Below are 20144 nucleotides of genomic sequence, written 5' to 3' on the forward strand. Positions count from 1 at the left end.
AAACAATATTTTAGTTTTAGTTTTTTATTGTAGCTGCAGTTTTAGTTGCAGAAAGCTGTGAGCTTCATAGAACAGAGTTTATTCTCTGAACTCCAACTAGAAGAAGTGAAATGATTTATTCTGCTGTGAAGATTTCTCTGATGGTTGATTCGTGTCTTTGGATGTGAACATGAATTTGTTATTTTAAGCATGAAGTCACTTATTGTGAATATACGGTGACGCCACAGTTCGAACCCAGAACCTTAATGCTGTGAGGTGATGATAGGGCGAACCGCTGCGCCACCATGCCACAAAGAATATCTACTAATTAAAGAAAAGACACTTTATTCTTTCATGATACCTTCTTCCCTTTCAAAGTGTGCAGCGGCAGAATTGTTGAGTTACGTCAGCGGTTCGTAAACTTTCGGATGACCGGGGTGAAAACAAAGTTGACTGAAGATGATTTATGTCAGAAAAATACACAACGCTGTCACGATGATTGAAAACTAGTTTGGGTTCCCCAAACATTGCCAATGATGGGTGGGTTGAACTTTTAGAGATGAACTACAACTTTAAATTAAACAACAATAACACTGTGAAAGGAGTCAATCAAACTTTTAATATACGTTTGCTGTCAGGCAGTGTGTGATGAGATTATTGCCTCGAGCTTATTCTAGAGAAAAATATGTTTTAACTTTAATAATCTGATCTCAGACTGTTTTATTGTTCTTCTTGAAGCTGCACGATGTTTAAATATGCAAACTGGAGACTTTCACACACATTAAGTGTCTTTGCAAAGACTTTAAGTTTAGTGTGTTTGAACAAAGTTTGGCTGAACAGGATCGATGAATTCCTCTGACAGCAGGACGCTGCTTGTGATGTTCTTAAAAGTTCTAAGAGGAGTTTTACAAAGTTCTTCAGAGAAAAGTTTGCTGACATTAAACATTAATTAAAGCACGTCCACGATATTTTGTTTCTCAAAACAACCTCTGAGTTGGTTTGTTCGGCCTCGTCAGCAGACTGAAGGCGCTCCTACACGAGCATGAAGGAATCCTGGCCTGTGTGACACTCGCTCCACTCTGCACGGCTTAATATGATTGTGGTTTAATACCCTCTTCCAGCAGTGTGGAGCTGCTGTCATTAGCAATTCATCCGGGCTGAAGCTCACCTTCCCTCCTTCAACCGATTAGGGAAAATAATGATAAGAATCCTGGAGAGCGCCGTGCTATAAATGGAAACAAAAGTGCTGGGCTCGACAGAACTCGAGCTCCGGCTACAATTTGTGGAATTAGGTGAGCACGCGGCTGATGACCCGCAGCCTTCTGGGTAATGCAAGGTCAGACGGGGAATTGGGTGATCGGAGAGCCGGGCATTAGAAAACTCACTTTGTTGGCACGAGGCAGCGGATCGACGGGATGGAGGGACGAGGAAACGACACTGAGAAAGAGGAAATGGAGGCGAGAGGAAGGAGTGTACGGAGGGATCACGAGTTTGGGTCGGTAATATAAAAAGAAAATGTGGGTTTTTGTCGACAAATTACAAATGATTCATTAACTAATCACTACATGAGATTTAACTGGATACAAGGAACTCAAAATTGACTCCCTATCTCTTGCCACTCATGACTGATGACCAACTAGCCGCTTCTGACAGGCCTGAAACGTCCTACCAGTTCCTACCAGATCAGGGGCGTCCCTCTCTACCTTCACAAACCTCCTGAAGACCTCCAGCTCTTCAGAGAGAACCTCCAACATCTGGACATGCTGAATCTATCCCCCCTCCAAGTCGCTTTGGATAAAAGTGTCATCTAACGACTGGATGTAGATGTAACAAAAGAAAACACATGAACAAAGCAGAACCCATGAATCTGGGCGAGGGCTGAACAATCATGAGTCTCACACTGTCAAAGCCTCGTTGGAGTCGTGGTTGAATCCACAGTAACTTTTTCTTGGATAGCAACAGCAGATCCCAATTATCTCGTAAAATTAACGTGAAAATCAGGAACGCCTTTTCAGCAAACCTGATTAAAGAAAAATGGAACCGAGGTCTCTTTGTCTTCTCTTCATTCGGGGGCTAAAAACAGACACGAGTCTCCTTAAATTTTGCTCCTGCAGCAAAGATTTTATATTTTCTTTTACCCATTCCCAAAATTAACTCAATCTGTTACGGATGAAAGAGCTGCGAGCGGATGTGATGAGATGAGCGGAGTGATGTCTCAGACGAGGTGAGACGAGGAATAGGAACAATATTCTGTAGTCCACGAGCTCAAATGTGTGTCTTCAATAGTCTCTGTGTCCTCTGGGCTCTAAAGTGTGGTCCAGGAACTGAAATCACCTGTGCAGGTAGGGGGCGTGGCCTCAATAGCCATGCAGTAAGCAGGAGAAGCAGATATTCAAGTGTACCTGCATAAAATCGGCCTAGAACCTAAAATATATTTATATTTAAGTTCCCTGTTAAAGGGCCAACCTTCAGTTTTGTAAATTCCTGGTTTATTCCCATGGAAAGTTTCCAACTTTTTTGCAACCTCAGTGTAGCATCAACAGGATTTAACATCTGTTAGAAAAGATACATCATGTTGCTTTGATATAACAAAGCGACGATGCCTTACACGATCACACCACGCTTTAAAGAGTTCTGCAGTTCCAATGAAATCACAAAGGAAGTGATTCGTGTCTCTATGAGAGGATTTTTTTAAAACTCGAATTATCTGTCCCTGGTCGGGGAGGGAGCTCTGCTCTCACAGGTAAAAGTCTTCCAACTAGCCAACATGTGATTCATAGTAAAATTCACAGTATCGACATGATGATGTATCGGTCTCTCTCCTCTCTCTGCTGTCGCCCGTGCAGGATTTAGAACCACTACTGGTGTCCATCTGCACACCGGATTTAAAAACGTGGCTTCGCTGTGACCCGTCTGTTGTCCGAGGCCTCTGGAGACGGAGGCAGGAGAGGACGCCGTGCCAGGAAAACACTCCGACAGCCTCCGTCCTCCACAAACATGTGCAGCTATTCTGCTTTGCTCGTGGAAAAAAAAATCCTGATCGTGGAGGTATGGAGAAATCAGTCACCTGACTCAATCGGTGCTGTGATTTCAATGATTCATTCTGCACCTTTGGTCTTCAGAGGATAACATTTGTCTTTGCTTTGCTAAATCTAATTTCAGATCAAACACTTTAGGCTGCAGGTTAGTGTCACAGCAGAGACAGCGTGACCCGTGAAAAATGAGGATGTACATGAGAGAATCTGTGTTGTGGACAATCCTGCCGGTTGGTTTAAGGCAGCTTACTGGGCGTCTGTTCCAGCCAAATCCATTTTTATTCACCCTGTGGATTATAGGACAAGTTGGCAAGGCTGCACTTGTAGTACCAAAGCCAAAAAAGGGCAATGCAGGTGGATGCCCTGCATGTAGAGCATGGAAGAATCCTGGAACATTTCTGATACCTCCAAAAAGGATTTTTTTTTCTTCTTCTTCCATATTCTCACTTTTAAACCAAAAGCCAAATCAGACAGTCATCTCTCCGAGCGGCCTTTAGAGGGCGCTGACACACTGAAGATGAGAGCAGCTGTCCGGTCTGGCGCTGAGGACACACTTCTCAGCCGCCGCATGTGTGTGAAGTCTCAGGGATGGTGCTAACAAGTGATGCTCGCCTGTGGAGACCGTCCTCAATCAGACCTCTGAGCCTGTCAGCACACGGGAGGCGAAAAAACAGAACGCCGCTCAGTCTGCGACCTCGAACGTGGCGGCGATGATCTGCATGAGTTTTCCATCGTTAGACTGGAGAGCAAAGACAAATCAGGACTTAAAATATCAGATCTGTTTAATTAACACTGAGGGCATCTCTGAAAATGTTCTTTAAATTAAAGAACTCAGGTAGATTCAGTATACGTGAAGTTCTATGTCACATGTTTCATCTAAATTAAGTACAATGATTTCAGGAGATCCACCAACGAGACGAGCATTCTTAAGGTTGAAGACTGACGTCGAGTGACCCGCCTCACAGTCCGTGATGTCGGGGCTCTGAGCATCTTTCTGTTTTGCCCCAAACTGACTATTTCTTGAGTATTGTCCCAATGAGACATGATTATCTTCGAAAACAGGAGGTTTCAACACCTGAGACTGTTAAGGCAAGACAGCTTAAAGATAGTCAACTATTACAGGGTTACTGTTTTTAAGGAGCCAAGGTCAAACCACGATAAACACACAGTGGCCACAGTGTAATCCTGGAAGATCTCTACCGCTTTTTGGGTCCAAAGGGTTCATCAGGGTTGGAATTAAGTAGATCATATGCCGTGTATATAGTCTTCCTTTAGCTGCAACCCAGCGCCTTCACATCAGTTGTATAAATGTGGATAGCTGTGCAGACCTCCTGAAGGTGCTGCGCTGAGTTGTTGAAGTGAGACTGAGAAAAGGCGTTCCCGAGGCAGGTTCTGATGTCTTGTTGGAGAACACACAGTGTCTTTGCAGTCACTGAAGTCACCTGCATCTTTAAGTTTTCTATCACATATATCAGCGGCAGTAGCTGTCCGCCCAGAAACACAGAGGCACTTACTATCACCCTGTGACAGTTCAGCTAATGGGTTTGGATTGCAAACACCTCTGCGCTCTGGTTTGCAATCCTGCGAGTCACAAGATAACACCGCCGTGTGTCTGCCATCAGCACGAGTGTTTGAAACAGACAGAAGTTTATCAGGAAAAGATCTGCTAACATAGAAGCAGGCTCAGCTCAGCTGCAGGTGGTGGATAGATACGTGAGCTTGTTTAACAGACCCTGTTTTTGGCGACATATGGCAGGAAAACAGAGAAAATGGTCCAGCGGCCTCAGCAGTGATGTTGAGTTGTTTACAGTGACTGCATCATCCATCAGGCAACAGGTCTCGGCTTGGCGCGAGCTCCCAGAGTGCACAGATGCTTAATGGCATGACAGGTTGTGTCCAGGCTCTCAGGCTCCAACCGAAACGCCGCTGGCTGCTGGACGGAGGCACCAGACAGCCTCAGGACACCCAGCGGACTCAGCATTCAGAGCGGCTCGTCACGCCAGCTGAGGCTGCAGCTTCAGACGCTGCTTCAATAAAAAAAAGAGGTTTGAGGAGCTGAATAATACCTCTGTGACTACACGAACCAAAGACGGGATGATTAACGTCACAGGAAGTTTTACACGTCATCTACATTTTCATGCTCTCAGTTAAAGCCAGTTTTTATGTGATAGCATCTGTCCAATTGCTCTGATGGCACGAGTCTGACTGGGTTGGATGATGATGGATGGACGGGCTTCAGGTTTTATGTTGCACTGTCACTGATGTACACGCTTTTATGGGAGCAGTTTTCAAATGCTAGTGCTTTTTTTTCTTTTCATAGAGAAATACTGAACTTTTTTACTTCCCCTACATTAACTCTTCAGAAACTCACTGACAAATGATTACAGCTCGATGACATCTACAGCTTTACATGAAGGAGTTTTACCTGAAAGTGGTGCCAATATTTCTGCCCACGACTTCTTTGACCACTGATCTCGTCACTCAAGCCCTCACACCTAAACTACAAAATATTTCCTGTGTGTTACAAAAACTAACTCGTAGGAGTGTTTTCCAATTTAACATTCACGCCTGGTGTTTCCCGCATGTCATTCCCGTCTCTCTATCAAAATAAAGCCTGAAAAGGCCAAAAAAGACAAAAAAATATTCACACCTGGTATTAAAATGTGTCCATATCTGTATCCGAACACGTTATTGTGATATGGAGAATCACATTTCAAAGCAAGCTGAAAAACAGAATGTTATAAAATCAAGGTTGTTGTTCAGATTTATAAGTAAAAGGCATGTTTCTAATTATTAAGTCTGCTCTGTGCCATAAAAGCGCCACAAAATGTGTCCTACATGAAAAATAAAAGCAATACCGGGTTGGGAAATGAATGAAATAACTGTGTGAGCAACTGTTTGTATCTGTGCAGCTGATCTGTTGATGATATGCTGTTGAAAAGGCGTACAGTTTATCTACACACTGCATACAGCATACAAGAGTTTACAAGGACGGTCAAATGATAAAAGAATTTGTCATACACAGAGTTCTACAAACTCAACAACAGATCATATCCGTCAGGTGTAAAGTTAAAGACATGACTGTATAATGTATCCGTGTACAGATCCCACCTTCGAGTCAAAAAGGAATCGAGGATTCCTGATCTGCTGCCAACACGGTTGAGGTTTGGTTATACGTTTTTGTTGTGGGTTCAATAAATATAGCAGTTTAAAGTCCCATGCTTTGTAGAACCAAAACAGTCCACCCTGACCTCACCCTGTTTTATAGGAAAGCATCAGCACAGAGTAGATGTTTGAACAATCGACCAAAACAGTTGTTTTTCTGATTGAGGATAATCATTTTTGGTTGGTTGCCAAGGACAAAAACATCTAGGTTACGTATTTATATAACCATGGTACACAAAACCATTGTTTCGACGGCCTTTCAGTGACTATTCAGCATGTTCCTCACAATAAAAGATAAATAAAGGCTGCGAACACAATGGTCCCGTATAACCTACATACCTGAAAGGCCTTTGAAATTTAGCGCAACTCACTTAGACTTATTTTGGCCTGAGTATGCTGGGCAAAGAGGGGAAATAGATCATAGACATTTGATCGTAATTCATCAACATGTTTGAGAATGAACATTTGCTTGCTTGCGTTGTCAGCAGCAGTAGTGTTGGAGTAAAGGAGACAGAGAGGTTCACAGTGCAACAACCCAGGTTTCAGGGTGTAAGCCGAGATGCCATTGGTCAATACTTGGAGACGACAGGGATAAATTCGGCGTCCCTCTTGGGAGCTACAACATCCAAGTTTGGCCTTTTACCTCACTGTTTTTCCCCGCCTCTGTCACAGAAACACATCTGAAAATAGCTCCAAGCAAACCCAGTTAGAAAAAGAGGCGAGCGTGCTCGTAAATGCCAGGAGATTGAGCCACGGCGACGGCCGAGATGACGTTTGGTTTGCCGTCTGTGAGGATATTATTTTAGGTCAGATGTGCCTCTCTGCCATATTGTCCGGTGAAGCGGGAAGGCCAGGCCACAAAGAGAGAGCATATGCCTGCCTTTCCCTCTGCTGCCGCCCATGACATGTGTTACTTCCTCCTCACTCAGCCCACCTGCTCGGCCAAGCCTCCATAGTTTACTACGAACGAATGCCAGCCCACAGCAACAGTACGCCGAATGTGTCAGTCTGCAGAGATTAGTCTTATCGGGGCTCGTCAGAGGAGCTTTGGTCGGAGAATTAACTGGTTGAAATGAAGTCCATTAGAGATCCGAAGTGCTCTTAAATAACATTCCATTTCCAATCATTTTTTAGACTTATTACAGTGAACAACCCCATTTAATCTACACCCTAAAACATTTACAGGCTTTTATTTAAGTGAATTAAGTCACAGTCTGAGGTAACACAATGGTGACTAAGCCTGTGGCTGCACTTGCAGCATCATTACCTGGGTGTCTGTGGCGACAGGAGAACTCACAGTTGGTGACGTCGACTCCATCACCCAGCAGGGGTTTGTCTGTCCTCTTCGTCTTCATGCGTGCCGATGACTTCCAGTTGTTGATGTCCAGGCAGAGCACCGGGGGGAATGTTAGAGTTTGTACCACAGGTGTTTTGGGCCACCGGGAAGAAGAAGAAGAAGAACAGGAGGTTTTTTTAGGCCCGGGTTGAGGGTCAATGCTGACAGGGAGTGGAGCAACTGTCGTGCCAGAACCAGAGCTCAGTAAGTGCACAATGTAACCAGGCTGAGCAGCCTCTATGGACATGAAGAAGAAAGAGAGTGTGACCGGACCAAAAGGTCTGAATCTTCACAGGTCTTCCACACTTGCTTCTCCAGAATGAGTTGTCCATCAACATTATTAGCTGCGGTAAGCTGCAGGTCATTGTGCTGCGGTTTCACGTGACCGGCTGACACCAAACAGCTGTTCCTGTTATCTTCGACATCGAGCACAAGCCTGGAAAACCTCCCCAACATCAGCCGACACGCAATTATCTCTTGCTTTACAGTCCCATCTGTTTGCCTTATCGATCATTTATCGACTGAGGAAAGCCAACTCTATATGCTGTTGATCACAAGCAGAGGGTTCATGGACATTTATTATGGTACGGCGATCGATCAGGGTCACGCTGCCCAGCCTCCACCATCGGCCGCAGAGAAACAAATACAGCCTTGCTGACACATCTCTCAGTGCAGCCATGACAGGCTCATAAAATCCCACTGATGTCCTCCTGCCTGGGAGAATGGATTCATCCACAGGGGGAAATATTAAGATTAATGGCTTTTTGTGCTCTGCTACAGTTTGCAATTGTCTTTCTGGGGGAGATTGTTTGCAGCCTGGAAAAGTGATATACAGTATGCAAATGTGACCTGGAAGTGCATAAATGCGTACTCACAGAAATGATTCTGTGCTTATTGACGGTCCCAGCCGTGCGGCGTAAAAGCCGGGTGCAGACTGAAGCACTAAAATGTTAAGAATGAAGGCGAAGTGCATTAGAAAGCGCAGATCAGTCTGTTCTTGAGCAATAATTTCACGTGCAAATCAGCAGGTGCATTTGCCGTGACCCAAACAGGAAAGTGGAGCTGAAACAGCTTCAGGCGGCGGGTTTGTGTTGAGTTTGAAAAGGAAGAAGAGACAGACATGAGTCACCTGCAGACAGCCTGCGCTGGTTTTGTTAAAGTCAAGTCTGTCTCAGTGCTGTTCCATGTCCTGAATACCAGCGTGACCTTTAAAAAAAAAGAAAACATCTACTTCACGCACCCTGCAGACTCCAGACAAACATCACAGAGGCTCTGTGCTGTGAGCAGGGCCTTTAAATAAGTTGGATGATGATCAAGGTCAGTCAAGGTCGAAGCTAAGGTTATTATTTCAGCACCACTGCAGTGGGTGAAGAGGAAACTCTCCAGTGATCATTGTACAAGTGCAATTACCGTTTTCAGCGAGTCAGAGCTTTCTTCTTACGGCCTGTGACGACGTGCACTTTAAAACCAAACCACTGTCGCCAAAGATGGATATGGACAAGAACGAGGATGAAGTTTTAGCCGAAAAGTTTCACTTTGAAAAGTTGCCCGACGGACCTTTGGAGAAAACCAAAGTAATCTGCAAAAATTTAATTACCACAGAAGTCATTAATCTTTGAAATATCAACTGGAGCCAAGCACCCTAACAGTACTATCACTACTGGGCCTCAGACATCTCTTATATTTTAATCTCCAGAGGAACCACTGAGTCGAGAACTCACATGCATGCACTCACAGGGGACTACTGGACTATCCAGAGTGTCAAATACTTCCACAAAACACTAAAATACTTCCGCACATTACCCAGGACAGTTTGCTGTTTCCATTATTCGTTAGGATGACTTGCTACTTTTCTTAATTTTCTCTCAATAATTGCCAAGTTGAGTGACAGCAATGGGTCAGACTGAAGGTTGAATCACTACAGATCGATGTCGTGTTTACATTTTTTCTTAACATTCAAGAGTTGGTCACAATCCAGCTGTGCAGGAATCTTAATCAGACGTTGATTGAAGACAAATCTGAGGAACTTTGGTCTGGATTTATCAAGTTTTGTCAAGTACAAAATAGTCAAAGAAATGTCTACAAGTAGAAAAATAAGATCAAATAAGTACGGCTTTTATCAACATCTGAATATGGTGAAACATTTTCTACTAAAAGGCCAATTAAATGAACTTCAGTCAGCTCAGCTGATGAATGAAAACAGGCACTCAAGCAACATTAAACACCAACCTGATTATTCTCGTCTATAGACGGTGTTCTTCCAGCTTTGTGCTAACATGTTGGGGAAGATCCTGTCCTGTTTCAACAATTACAAAGCAAGGACCAAAAAGAAATGATCTGTTGTGGAAGAACTTGACTGGTCTGCATACAGTAGACACCTGATCTCAGATTTTATCACCCAGCGGTGCTGGACGTCTTACGAATACTCTTGTGTCTGAATGAGAACAAATCAGAGGATTGGAGGCTGTGATAGCAGCAGAATAATGTTGGGGTGTCCACATACTTTTGGCTATTTAGAGCATGTACAGTACTTGGCGGGACGAACCTGTCAGCGCTCTCTGGTGGACAAACGATGTCATGCCGACTCGTTTCCAAACTAACTCGACAAATCTTTTTTAGTACTGAGATTCTTTCGTCCGACGATGATGCCGAGGCGTCAGTCAGGCTCTAATGTAACATACAGATAGACATCCATGCAGTGTGTATGTACACGGACACACACGGCCCAAAGATGGGAAGGAAAAAGACGAACGCTGACTGTTCGTCCCAGAGAACGTTTCAAGGACAAACCTGTTGATGAGAGCTGCAGCAAGAAAGACAAGACACCGAGCGGAGACGGAGACACCGAGAAATAAAATAAAAAAGAACGAGCTGACAAGTAAACGGCTCTCGGGGAAAAAAGACTGAGGAGAGATGATGCAGTATACTGTGGAAAAGAGGCTGTAGTATGTTGTGGAGTTATAAGGCGGGCCGGTGCTCCAACAGCAGAGGGAGGGAAATAAACGGGATGGGTGGAGGGAGGGAGGGAAACAGAGAGGAGGGAGGGAGAACGAGAGGATAAATCCTTACTACATAATGATTAGAGCTCACAAGCCCTTCCTGTGACACGGAGTGTAGGAATCAGGATTACAGCCGGTCAGTGAAGCCAGAGTGAAAGCTCTGCTGAGGGGGGGAGGAGGGGCTCAGGTAGGACAAGAAGTGCAGTTAACTGAAGACGAGAACAAACAAGGTGTGTTTCAAGGAGAGGCAGGGGACAGATCCAAAGACAGACGTTTCTTTAGAAGATCCAAACTCCAGCCGCTGACTCGCATCTGTCCCCCTGCCACGGCCATCTGTCGCCGGCCGCAGACACCTTCTTCCCGGGGACGGCAGCTGGATCACATCTTCAGAGTCTTGTTTTTTTTGATGGAGCGGCCACAAGAGCGCCGTTCACACCGGAGGAGGGCGAAGGAGGGAGGCTGGGAAATGAGGGTCACTGTGCAGAGTGTGTGATGGATGCGGACTCACGGTGCGGACAGGTGTCTCAGCCAAAGATGGAGTACATCTGTGTCTTCATGAAGCGGGCAGTGACGGAGAAGGACACGACTGACTGTTGAGGATTTGTTTCAGGGCTGATGTATAACACGCTGTAAGTTTCTGGCAGCTTTTCTAAAGTCTCATTCTCCAGCCGAGAGAGGAATTATCTTTTTTCCCCCTCCGGAGGTGAGCGGCTGCTGAAGACCTCTGCACGCTAACAGGTTTCTCCTCAAAGCATTCTGGGTCATCTCACCTGAAACGCCTCTCCTGAGGTCGCAACTTTAATTCTAACCTGCGAGCACGAGCGGACGGCCACGATTTGTACATTTGTTTTCTTTCACCTCCTCTTCTTCCTCCTTCGGCACCTGCTCACTTCAGTCTCCCTCCATCACTCCGTCCATCCTCCACCTCCTCCTCCTCCTCTTCTCCTTCCCTCCCTCCCCTTCTTCTTCTTTTTTTTCTTTTTTTTTTTTACCAGCGAGTGATAATGTGACCTTCTGCCAAAGTGCTGGAAACCATGCCACCGTCGCAGCGGGCTCCTCTGTTGCTGCCACTGAAATAGACTCAAACAAGTGCAGGGAGAGGAAGAGGAAAGGAAGGAGGAGGGAGAGAGAGAGAGGACGAAGGGAGGGAGAGGAAGAGAAGGAGAAGAGGAGGCCAAAGGGGAGAGAAAGAAGGAAAGAGAAGAAGAAAAAAAAGGAGAAACGGAAACAGGACAGCTGAAGCTGCAGACGCGGGATGAGTGGTGACGAGCCAGGGCTGGATGTGGATTGCCAACACAGGTAACAGATTCACCTTCATCGCCACTTATCCACTTTAATAACTGAGTGTGTGAATGTGTCGGCTTCTTTTTATCGTGTTTGGAGGTGTGTTGTAGTTTTTAAGTAGCATCCCCGTCCTCCTCCACCTCCTCCTCCTCCTCCTCCTCCTCCTCTTCTCTTTTAACTGTCAGTTGAAGAATTATCAGAGCGCAGAGGTTCAGATCAGAAACAGCACTCGACAGGATCCTTGTCGGGAGGTGGTGGTTGGTGGTTGGTGGGTGGTGTGGGTGAGATCAGACAGCACGCTGTGTTTGGCTTTTGTAGCTGTGTGTGTGTGTGTGTGTGTGTGTGTGTGGTGGCTGTAACTGTTGCTTTAACTCACTGAGCTTGTCGTGGGGATTAAGCAGAGCGGATCGATGCGTCATTGTAAACAGTTAGAGCAGCTGAGAGGGGCTTTGATACCTGCCCCGAGACCTGGGATAGTGCCACCGCCACCGCCACCTCCACCGCCGCTGCTGCTGCTGCTGCACGGGGAAATTGAACTGCATTGAATTGAGTGACTTTTCAGGATGCGAGAGAATGAGAGGTTCCTGTAATTACTGAAGAATCCGCTCTGGCACTTTGGCTCCATGAATACAGAACAGCTCTTTTTATTTATTTATTTTATTTTTGAGGCATGAGAATGAGAGCAGAATCTGTAAACTGCAAAAAAAAGAAAGAAAAGTGACAGACGTGTCGCTGAAACGCTCACACCGACGTCTCGGTTAAGATGTGAGAGCACACGAGGCGATAAATGAAAAGATAACAGAGCAACCAGGGCAGCAGGGCAGAGCGGCAACAAAGCCGTATTTTATCAGCAATGTGCTTCCTCATTACAAAGTGTCAAGAAGCCGTCTGCACCTGGCTGAACACATGCAACACCTGCTCAGTCTGTCTCTTTATCACACGCTCGCATCACTCTGTCACGCACTGGACGGAGAAACGAGTGAAAATGGTTTTTAATGACACAGAGGTCACACGTCAGAGGAAGGTGGAGGTTCGGATGTTTGATTGGTTGAGACGGGGAATCCACCGGGAGCCGTGCTGTAGATCAGAGTTTAGAGTTTAGAGCCCGGCTCTCTTCCTCCTCTTTGGCCAGCGTCCATTTACAGAATACACAGATCTGCTCACGTTCCTCTGTGGTGGTATCTATCCCCGCAGAATACAACCAAGCATCCAAAGGATCAATAACCAAAGATATCTGATGACACTGACGGCTGATCAAACTCATCATCACTGCCTCGTTTTTAAAGGATCAGTGAAACAGAATTATTCTAGATCAGTGGTTCCCATCTTCTGAACTCTGCAATCTAAGAGGCATAAATGTCCTCAGAGCTGATACACATGTACATCCTGTGACAACCAATGATTATTTTTTTAATCATTTATTATTCTGCAGATCATTTTCTATATAAATCGATTCATCGCTTGGTCGAGTCTTTAGATGTCTTGTTTCGTCGTTTCAGTTTAGAGGCTACAGAATAGAGAAAAGTCGAACATCTCCATGTTTGAGGTTCAAAACTGAATTTTCTGCCATACATCTCCATGTTTGAGGTTCAAAACTGAATTTTCTGCCATGTTTGCATGAAAAATGACTTGGACAGACCAAAAGTAGAACTAACTTTGCTTTAACGTCGCAGGTCGTCTTCTCAGGCTGATTTATTTGAATAATTCTTAGAAGTGAATTTATTTCCTTTATGGTTTGATTCATAAAAAAAAAGAAAAAAACAGATTTATTCTGACTCCCTGTCTTTTTAATCATCTCAGAACGCTTCAAACTTTCCTGGTGACCCTTCAGAGAGAGCCGACATCAGCAGGCTGGTCTTTGAATCCAAGAAATATCTTTTACTGTCTCTTGTTGATGTTTTCGAGTTGTGAGTAGCCATAAAAGTTCGTAGACTGTTTCTTTCAATCGTTTCTATAACCCCAAAGAGGGAAAACTCTCCAAAGATTAAACATTTCATATTTCTTGTTAATCATTTTACAAACGCCTGCGGGAAAGAAACGTTTTCTTTGGTTTTGTTTGCTCTGGCTTGACGTTTGACGTTTCTGTCTCCATCCCAACACATTGAAGGTGGATGGATTTTCATCTGTGGCACTCGCAGCAAAATATATTTGGTTTTTGTAATAGGGATGAGCCAGCCCAGCAGAAACTTTGTTCTCAGCAGCTAATGTCATCAGGAATCAATTACTGGTTCCCATCATGGTAAACTCCTCCGTCTCACAGGTGGAGGTTTAACTCCGCACAGACAAAATGTGCTTTTCTTCCACCGGTGGAACGAGACGGTGTGAACGGTGCGGCACCGGTTAGGCAGGTGAAAAATGGCTGTTCATTATGTTATGCCAACCGTATCCCAGCTTCAGTAATTGGATGTACTGGTATGTATGTGAGCCTGATATGGACGTCAATACGTGTGTGTGTGTGTGTGTGTGTGTGTGTCTAAACATCATGCAATCACACACAAGGTAACACACCAACAAGCATGATGCAGGACGTCATGCTGAGGAGGAGCCTGATCAATAACTCAGCTGATACATTCAGTGATTAAGCAGATTCATTTGCTTTCAAACAGATGCTCCACTAATCCCACAGCCACCACACACACACACACACACGCGCTGACTTCTATACATGTGAGGACCCTCATACATTAAAACACATTGTCTTTACTGTGAAGGCTGACGCTCAGGTTGGTTCTGACAAAGGTAGATGTGCGAGAGCACGCGAGAAGTTTGACGACTACTCAACACGTCTGAGGAGAAGTCACAACCAGTCGAATGAAGCAGCAGTTAAGTCTGACTTGATTAATACGCGTATCAGTTACAGTTTGTCATGCAGGATTACTAGATTACATCCACAGGAAAGTTTCACGGAGGAGCTTCTGACCGACATCCAACCATGTCACCACGCGGCTGTCCATCTTCATCTTCCACTTGTTGTCTCATAACACAGAGATTTGATCCGACATGACAAATGAAGCATTCATTTACCAACCCTCACTTGGTTTGTCAACACTTCCTGTCCTGCAATCTTTCAAAATAAAAGTTGAATGAATTTAAAAACAGGGTCAGGCGATATCTTAAACAACAGCCGTGTTTCGTAACAAGCGGCGGTTGTGTTATATATATTCGTGCAGATGTGTGCAGAGGCAGAACATTAAATTAACACAATAAGACAGAATGTACAGTAACTACTTAAATACTTTGTCGTACTGCAAGTGGTTCCCAAAGTGGGGGTCGGGACCCTCGGGGGGTCGAGAGGCAGCGAGGCAACGGTCGCAAGATGATTTTCAGACTTTAAATAAAATTACATAACTGTAAGAAAACACAAAAACAACATTACCGGTACCGTTGTTTTGGAACGCCTGATGCTGGTTATTCTGGTTGCCCACAGCGCCAACTACTGGTTTAAGTTGTTTACAGCTCAACTGTTGGTGAAACCCCAACACACACACACACACACACACACACACACACACACACAGTCACATAGCCGTGCTTTTAGTTGAGTAGTAGTTGTGAGTTAATGTGACACTGTGATTCTGTCTCGTCTTTCTCTACACTGTTTAATTACTGTATGAATCTGATGTGTTATGATGTGAGTAAAGCATTAAGGTAACCTCCGTTAACTGCACAGGCATTCTCCTCACTTCACCATCTGTCTCATTTCCACGTGAACGTTTGTCGTGCTGCACGACAGATTCAACATTTGCTGCTGTATTTCTCCGACGCGCTGCTGCACGGTCACTGTGTCAGAACTTAGTCAATTATTCATATTAGTTAATTGGCAGAAAATCAATGACACGTATGAATGTTTTGAAGAGCGATTTCAAAGATTAGATCAGATGATTATGAAGCCATTTGCAGAAATCACATCGGGTGTGGTGTGATGGATGTTTGTCTTCATTTTCTGACATTTTAGAGACTAAATGAGTCGATAAAAATTGAGTAATCGCAGCGCCAGGCGCCCCAGAGGCGATCGGTCAACATGTACCTGCAGAAAGTCCAACTTCAGAGAGTTCTTTCAGCTTCAGCCTCGACGTTTGACTGATGAGGAGTTTTATGGACTGCCACTCAGGGTTTTCATCTTTTTATGAAATGACGGCCTGCTCTGTTGTTACATGTATGTTGTTGTATCTCAGTGTGTTTGCAGCCTGCAGGCAGACTGAAAGGACCAGGGCTTGTATCTCAGGGTTAGCGGCTGCTTTGTCAGCTGTCCAGCTCTTCCACGAACACTTAGAGCCGATCTGCTTAATCAGTTGTTAAAAGACTAGACCTCACGCCATCTTCAGCGTCTCTGCAGACAGAGAGGAGAGAGGGAGGACACAGAGCAGGAGGAAAACGAGGGTTGGGGTCCAAAGAGATTAAATAAAATGCCGGGCGTGTTTGCATGGACTCCGGTTTTAAATGGATATTGCACTGATTGACAGCCAGTCACAGGCATCCAGGGCAGTAAAACATTTACTGCAGGGGAGGGACGAAGGTTGCAGGATATCAGAGCAATTTATCCAAGGTCATGAGAGAGGAGTAGTAAATTTCACTCAGAATCAGCCGATGCTGCATCACCATGTGATCCTTTTCCCGCCAATTTATTGAGAGGCTGACAGGCCGGCTCGTACGTGTTCGAGCGCAGATCTGCGTTGCGATACTACAGGTGCACAGGGGAGTCCACAGGGTGCTCTCGTAGCATGCGAGCTCTGTGATGAGATCTTAAACTCGGGGCAGAAGAAGTCTGGCAGGCTGTGTCGCTCCCCCTTCCCCAAGTTTATGGCTGCGCTCACGGGCACAACAGAGACTCCGGGCCCATTTATATTCATGGCGCAGTGCCGCTTGCACCTCGTCTAACGTCCTGTCCCTGTTGAGAAGGAAAACTGACACGCCGTGGGCTGAGGAGGGGGGGCACCTCCTCTCTTTCCTCCTCATTCTTCTGCCTCTTGTGGATACTGACACCAACCTGAGTGTTTGTGCATGTGTGGCGTCGGGGTTTGCCGCATACGTAATTTGTAATACGGGGGAAATTGATTAGCTTAATTGCATTCTATTCAAAGCTGCATGTGTGCCACTTAATTTCCAAAATTAGCCCTGAGCGGTGACACGGCGGGGAGCGTCTCCATGAAAGATGATGACATCGATAACCTTAGAAATGAAGGCTGTAAAGTGACGGGGGGGGAGAGCAGTTTGACTTTGCGTGATGGATCTAAAGAAACCAGGCTGGATACTATGAAACGAAACAGGTCGTCCTGGTGGCTCAGTTGGCAGAGGCAGAGTGTGAGCGTGACGTAGGTTCGGTTTATTCTGGCTTTTGTCACATGTCTCCTCCCTCCCCCTCCCCGTCCCTCTTGTCACTCTCCGTCGTCACCTGACAAATTCAGGCGACTTGCTCAGCAGACCTAGAAAGATGCTCTAAAAAAAAAAAAACAGGCACAACTTTTTAACAGCAGGCTGCTTCGAGGAGCTGCACAAACACGCTTCGCCAAAAGATGAAGAATTGTTTTCACTTTCCCGGAGACTCTTTATCGCCGCAAAAAAATCAATACATCATCTCCAGAGAGAAGCATAAAAGTTGTTTATGCCACGCTCTGATTGCTTTTCATGGAGCAGCTTTACATCTTTTAGCTGCAATTAGAGAAACCGAGTCTGTCTGTCACTCAGTTTTTACAGATTCTGGATGAACATGACCCTGATCCTTTTTCTCATGCTGCTTACTAGAAGTTTCACTCATGAAAAATGATTTTTATGAACGTCAATCAACATTTGTGATGTTAACATTGAATTAAATTATCCTGCAAGATGAAGCTTTGCTGAGCTTTTTAGACCTGACCAAGAAATCTGATCGATCAACTAGACATTCAGAACGTGATCACACAGTTTTAAAGACTAAAGATCGACTCATACATTAATTCAATAAAAACATGTTATTAAGTTTGGAGACGATCTCATCGATCTTTGTTCAACACATTTTGACTTTTGAAGCTGTGGAGTTCAAATATTTGGATCACATCCTCCGTCAGCTGTGGTGTGACTCGCAAATACAGCACTAAGAATAAAAATAAATGTGAAGTTCACAGAGTGAGGAGCTAAATCTGTCCATCAGCAGATATCTTAGTCACTGCATGACTGAAGTAGCAAAGTAGTTTTGGGTTTATTAAGATGATTAAGAAGAAGCTTTAGTTTTTGTTTTCTGGAACTAGAAATCGTCTCTGCTGCTAGGTCATTACTAACCCCTAAAATACACTGCATGGCCACGGCGACGGAGCCGATACGTTTCAATGTTAGTCAGTGTGTCAGCTCACACAGTCTGCGGCGATTTTTCACGGACGCCGGAGCACGGCGCATAAATTCAGCACAGAGCAGACTGTGCGGGGAAGGAAATCAGCTACAAAATAAAACCCTGGTTGATTTTCAAAATAAAATACTCCGTGTTCACCGCGGATCGAGTTTCATTACAAGAACACGTCATAACGGGCGGGGCCGACCTGAAGTCAACAGGTCAGAGGTTTTCAGGCGTCTTTTCACCCCGTCGACCCAATGGATGAGGAGAAGTTGATTCTAGAGATCATTGATGACACCTCACATCCTTTTTATCCTTTTTAAGGACACCAGCAAAAAAAGATTCGGCATAGAACGTCATCCCAGAGTCAGAGAGACTACAGCCCGCAATATCGCGTGATTATGCGTGAATTCGCAAGATCCCGTGCGTTCTCGCGACGTTCGGTGTCCTGCGGAGCCGCACCAGTGCGCATCACAATCGGATTATGTGTGAGTTGGCGGAGTACGCTTTCGTTACGGAGCGGAGCCGTTACGCATGCAGTGTATTTTCAGAGTAAGTCTCAGGTTACTTGCTAGAGTAGTAAACCTGGTTCCATCACATATGACCCATGTATCTCCATGGAAATGAAGATTGGAATGGAAACGGCAAAAAAAGTTTAGTTCGAGACCAAATTGCCCCAAAATATGAAACATTTTGATTATATATCCAATTTAAGTTGATAATTGTTATATTACACACGAGGTGTGCGTTACTGTCATTATTGGCACGACACTGATGTGATTGCATCACTGTCGTACCAATAATGACAGTAACGTACACCCTCATGTTCTTAAAGGTGAAAGATAAAATCTACTTCCCTTCTCGTTAATTTATTATATTGGCAGGTGTATTTAGAAATTAAGTTAACTAATTAGCTGTTTTTTTCAAAGCTTTCTTTGGTCAAGTCAAGGTTAGGCATGTAAAAGAATATAAAATATTTGCCTGACTACACACCACTAACAGTAAGCAGTGAGATCTGAGGTGAACTGGCCCTTTACACTGATTTATGTTGAGTTTATTTTCAACGTGCACGCTTTAGACACATTACGACAGAGGAAGAAAACATTGTCAGGTCGATTTATAACAGTGACAGAACCACAAGACCGCACAGGGTAGATTAAAAACAAAGTGGTATGCTCATATGTGGATTACAGCATGTGTGTGTATTTCAGAGATCAGCTGTATGTGTGGGCAGCCACCGAGTCAACTGGGAGAACAAGCTGGTGACAGCTGGACCGGTAGCAGGGGTTGGAGGAGGGGGTGCTGGTTCTGCACGGGGAGCCATGATTTCAGCTTAACCAGGGTCTTACACTGATCCCTGCTCCACATACGGACACACATGAGCGCAGCCAAAGACTGACGGAGGATTTTTCCGCCACCCTCCAAGTCACCCACCAACCCCGGTATATAACCAGGTCAGCCCGCGGGGTCAAAGTAGGAATATTAATATCAGAGCACCGCATCGAGGGCCTTAAGCCTCAGGTAAACATCCATCCAAGTGTTATGGCAAAATGGATTACATTCTCGACACCATTGTACCGTAATCTGCAGCCTCCAAAGATTATTACCCTCCAAACACTTGCACATACAATCTGTTCAATCTCGCTACACGGCGTGATGACAAAGCGAACGCTGCCTGATGGAGTGTCGAGCTCGCAATAAATGTGAGAGGAGAGATATATATCAAACATCTGTCCGATGCCGAGCGAGCGCATGGAGCCGCGTCCTTGGAAAAAAGAAATCCTGTTTGGCGTTTTGACGTAAATGACGGGAGATGATGTTGTTTGGACCGCGTTGATTCGTTTCATGTAAAGCTTCACAAAAGACACGTCACATGATCATGGCTGTACGACAAATGCCGAGGGAGAGAGCTGAGCTTCAGTGCTGGATGAGATTTCAAAGACAGAACTGTAATAAAGCACAACTGCGTAGCTTTCCATCTGCTGTGGCATTTAAAACCTGCTGATCACGGCCCAACTGATTCTAAAGAGTCCGAAAAGCCA

General features: G+C 45.0%; 1 protein-coding gene and 1 long non-coding RNA gene across 5 annotated transcripts in view; one reads left to right on the forward strand and one right to left on the reverse strand.

The window, feature by feature from the left end:
• The window catches only part of LOC113747018 (uncharacterized), a 155106-nt gene that overhangs the window by 74599 nt on the left and 60363 nt on the right, over positions 1 to 20144 (reverse strand). The window contains exon 3 of one of the 4 annotated variants that reach the window (XR_003463290.1): positions 3778 to 5038. The exons of the other annotated variants lie outside the window; for them this stretch is intronic. This is a non-coding gene — a long non-coding RNA (uncharacterized LOC113747018). Of the gene's footprint in view, positions 1 to 3777; positions 5039 to 20144 lie in introns of those variants that run through there. 4 annotated transcript variants of the gene reach the window in all.
• Positions 9981 to 20144, forward strand: part of grin2ca (glutamate receptor, ionotropic, N-methyl D-aspartate 2Ca) — a 67655-nt gene continuing 57491 nt past the window's right edge. Inside the window, exon 1 of the mRNA XM_019261528.2 lies at positions 9981 to 11813. The gene's annotated coding sequence lies outside the window, so the exon portion shown is untranslated. The remainder of the gene's footprint in view (positions 11814 to 20144) is intronic.

Source organism: Larimichthys crocea, chromosome XII (genome assembly GCF_000972845.2).
Source record: "Larimichthys crocea isolate SSNF chromosome XII, L_crocea_2.0, whole genome shotgun sequence".
Lineage (NCBI taxonomy): Eukaryota > Metazoa > Chordata > Actinopteri > Sciaenidae > Larimichthys > Larimichthys crocea.